The following is a 4,712-nucleotide window of genomic DNA, read 5'->3' as shown; positions in this document are numbered from 1 at the left end:
TTAGAATGGCGGGTCAGTGTTAGGCCTGTCCGAAGGCTCCCACGCAGCGGTTTCATTCTCAGCATGGCTAACAGATACTCTACGTAAGAGTTGGTATCTGCATGACAAAGTGCCACTAGACGGATAGGCTTTTGGTGCAATGACGAGTGTTTAACAAAAATATAGCATAGCACAAAAGTAAAATGTCGACAAACAGGTGATTCGGGCTAATACTGGGTTCCCCACTGCACATTACTAATATTGCTTGTGCACTCACCTTCCCCAATCAACTATTATCTGACCTATCTTCCCTCTTCTGATCCTTCGGTTATTAGGTATTCCCTATTCACATGGCTTCCCCTCAGTAAGAGTAGTCATATTTAGACACAACGCTACTTACATTAGCCAAAGATCCACTATCTAATTCATCTGCTAGAAGACAACTATGGATGGATGGATGGATGGATGGATGGATGGATGGATGGATGGATGGATGGATGGATGGATGGATGGATGGATGGATGGATGGATGGATGGATGGATGGATGGATGGATGGATGGATGGATGGATGGATGGATGGATGGATGGATGGATGGATGGATGGATGGATGGATGGATGGATGGATGGATGTTTGACCAAAACATCAGTATAGTAAAAAAAAAATGCAAATTTCCCAAAATGATCAATATGTAATAAATGAAATTAAAAATAATTATAAAAGATTAAACTAAAAATAAAAGACCTGTATTAACATTTTGTTTACCTAGGCTAAAATGACAATCGTAAACCCCTCTGACTTGGGGACAGAACCAAAAACAAAGAGCTTTTGTTGATTGACACATACACCGGGTCGCCTGCCAATCATGTGCACAATCCATTTCCTCGAGCCAATGTGTTTTCTCTCTGTGTTGAATATGTTTCGGAACACGGCGGCCATTGATTGACAAGGGCGCAAGGGCTAGTAAAACATTACTGTGGTGTGAAGCAAACAATGGTAGGTATGTCACTCGGCCTCAGATGTTTGGCCCAAGGGGGTTTCGAGGTTTAATAGTGGTTAAAAAACCTGGACATCTTCTCACAGTTTAATTTTTCTACCCCCTTTTGTTGTTGTTGTCGTTCTGTGGCTGCGATGACTCATATTTATATTTCTTATATTCCAAGGCTTCATTTTGGATAACTATCTCTTTCAAAAATTGAATGTAGTGAATATCCATAGTCATGGCCTCCCCAAGACATTATCTATCAACATTTGCATGTTTGTCGTTAATTTTCTTAATTCACTGTTACGGCGAGTTGCAAGAAAATGGCCAGATGCTGTGTTTGGAAGAGAAGTCAAGAATTTTGTTTTGTTTAATGAAATTTCAGGATGAAAGGGAAAAACACATTAATGGCCTATCTACTGAAGTGAGCTCTTCAAGACAGAAACACAAATCGTTAATTGAGCTATTAAAGGCTGTCTGCAGTGGACCTACATGCAGCTTTGGCATAAACACCATACAACAATGATAGTGACATATTTATACTTGTCTAGGATATTGAAACTACCCTCCCCCCGACAAATAGTTGGAAGGCATAGTCTTGCAACACCGTGTGAGTCACCTAACAGTTACCAAATAAAACAGTTGAAAAAAAATGCTGTATGTATTAAATGTCCTGATACTTGTGTATTTCGAAAATGTCATATAGATTGATTCAACACTGACATTACAATTTTAATCAGAGGCGTACAACCAGGTGTTGAAGTGCAGCAGCAGCCCTTCAGGCCATAAGAAATTGGACAAGGCACCAGCAAATTGTGTCTCACCCAGAAACAAGTGTTTTGTGATTGTTTACCCCATGTCTTTAAATTGCATTTCTTCCTTTTTAATTTAAGCACCTCAGCTATGGGTTTGCGAGGGTAAGGGGTGTAGGTAGAATGAGGGAATTCTTTTCCGCTTTTTTTTCTATCCCTCCATTCTCCATAGTATTAACCATGTCTGATGTGATTCCTGTCAAATGCAAATGTCACTACCTCATATGTCAGCCTACGGGGCACTTTGACTGCATGCTCAACAAAAATGAAAAGGGAGTAATGTGAGTGTGCTTGTGTGGATGTTAAAGTGGTGGTTCCTGGTGTACTTGCAATTATTAAAAAAAAAAAAAAAAAAAAACGTATGAAAACATGATGATGTTGAGAATGTGTGAGTCAATTAACTGAACAACTTCCCGCATGAAGTGCGTTAGTCACGCAATGCGCAAACCATGGAGTCTTGTCTTGGTGAGTTGCTAGTTACAAGGTGCAGGTCACATACCGTTATTTATTTATTTATTTATTTATTTATTTTTTTTTTTTTATTTTTTTTTAACTGTTCTACTACTTTTGGTTGTTAGTTTTAATGCTGTGTCTTTAGCTCGATTCGATAAATGCAGTGGGGCTCCAGCACCGACAGACAGACAGACAGACACATACAGTACCTGTCAAGTTGCACGATTTCGGCGTAATTTGTACAAGTGAGCACTGATTTTTAAATGTGTACGCCGTATGTTAAAAATCTGTACGTTTTTCGTGCATTACGTTTTTTTTTCTCCGTTCGGATTTTGTCACCATTTCGGCAACGAGACAGTGTGCGTTACTATGCGTTACTACGTTGGTTGAATGACGCGAGAAAAGTCAGAGACACGGAGAGAGAAGAGTGTTTGTTGTGACGCTGTAGCAAGCGAGATGCTAGGCAAGGTGGCTCCAATATTTCCTGACTGTAGCCGACAGCCTACAATCGACGCCTAGATATCACATGCATATAGAACTACATGCGAAATGACTGATTCGGCAGCGTTAGTAAACAGCCGCCATTTGAAACCAGTAGACTTCTCTTCGTAGCGAACCTAAGTAACCTTTATGTAAAATACTCCTAAATCGGCAAAATTTTTACTTGAATCTATCTTTATATGATGAAACAGTTTTAAAACTTTCACATGTCGAAATTAGACAGAAGGGAACTAATGCAAAAATGGGAGCAATTTTAACAACTTTGACAGTTGATTCACAACATTAAATGGCTTTCCGAACATAGCAAAGGTTGCTGTTTTTTTTTTTTTTTTTTTTAATTTAATTTAATTTTTTTTTTTTTTTTTTGAAAAAAAAAAAAAAAAAATTAAAGGTAACACCAGTTACTTTGCCAAGTAATTAATTACTCTTACATTCAGGTTACTGAATTACTAACTCAATTACTTTTTGGGAGAAGTAATTTGTAACTGTAATTAATTACCTTTTTAAAGGTAAGATTAACAACACTGGTCATAAAAATGAAGTCTGCAGAATGAAAAGTGACGAAAGGGGAGATTTTATTCTGCCAATTTGTTGCTGAACACAATTTGCCAGTAACTATTGCTGATCACTTCTCAGAATAAGCAAAAGAAATGTTCCTTGACTCAAAGATTGCATCGGTAAGTTAATTTCATCAATTGACCTTTTAAATTTGTAATTGGTCACACTAACAAACTACCTTCAAGTCAAACTGAATTGAATGAGCTGACGTGCCATCAAGTGCAGCCATCAAGAAGTGATAGAAATTGCCAAAAGTGCTACATACAATTATAACAAAAGTCACTGTTAAATTTTAGTAATCATGATGTAGCTGAAGATATTGATTTTTCTTTGATTGCACCGGGTTATACTATGTTACAATATTGTCAATAAATTCATATTATTTTAAAAATTGAGTTTTATTTTTGGGTCATATCGCACACTATATACAACGTTGTAAGATTAGTCACCAATTTGTAATGGCATACGTCACTATTTGTAAGATTGCCAACGGCCTCGTGCTGACAGGTATTCAGACAAATCGACCGATCGCAGAATGGGGAGCTCATCTTAACGTGCCTTTGTATGAGGTTCCTTCCACTTTTTTTTTTTTTTTTTTTTTTTTCAAACAATCACAAACATACAACAGCACAAAAAATACATAATTTTGCATTGCAGTCAAAGAAACACACAAAAAACATGCACACATGAAAAACAAACAAAAATAAAGGAGGCACATTTTACAAACTGTACTACGCTAACAGAATTATTTTGAGCTTACACATAACAGAATTATTTTGAATTATAAGGCACTTCAATTGTCATATTTATAAAACAAAAAACAAACAAACAAATAAACAAAAAAAACATACGATACATACACTCAAAGACAACTCCCTGAGGCATCGCAGTGTGGTTCCGTCTCCTCTACAGCCTGCTTAACAGGCTGTTACAGTACTTTATGTATAGATACCTTGTTGCCACTAGAGGGAAGCAAATAATTAGTTAAGAATATTGTTGCTTTTGCATTTTATTGGCTCGCCACTTAACATGGTTGGGGGGAGGGAAGTGCATTTTCTACAGAACGGATAAATCATACAGTGTAATAATCATATGTTGCACGTCCAGCCCGTGCTGGTCCTGTTTAATGCCTTTTCTAGCCGGTATTCATAAAGGCATCATTTTTTTAACTTTAATTTTTACTTTTTTTTTTTTTTTTGGGGGGGGGGGGGGTGCAAACATGCCTTATATGTATCTTTCAAATGCTAAAATTAAATAAATTGAAACATTTAGGATTATGCCGTCGCAACGTACAGATAATGCAACTGAAATGTAAAATGTTAATATAAAATTTATTAATATCAAATTTAACTTCTAAGTACGTAAACAAGAAAAAAAATGTTTCCATCCTTTTGGTTTTGATTGTAATGCGCATGCGCGCAGTCAGG

Source organism: Corythoichthys intestinalis, chromosome 4, assembly GCF_030265065.1.
Source record: "Corythoichthys intestinalis isolate RoL2023-P3 chromosome 4, ASM3026506v1, whole genome shotgun sequence".
Classification (NCBI taxonomy): domain Eukaryota; kingdom Metazoa; phylum Chordata; class Actinopteri; order Syngnathiformes; family Syngnathidae; genus Corythoichthys; species Corythoichthys intestinalis.
The sequence above is the reverse complement of the archived record's forward strand: the minus strand, read 5'-3'. Positions refer to the sequence as shown.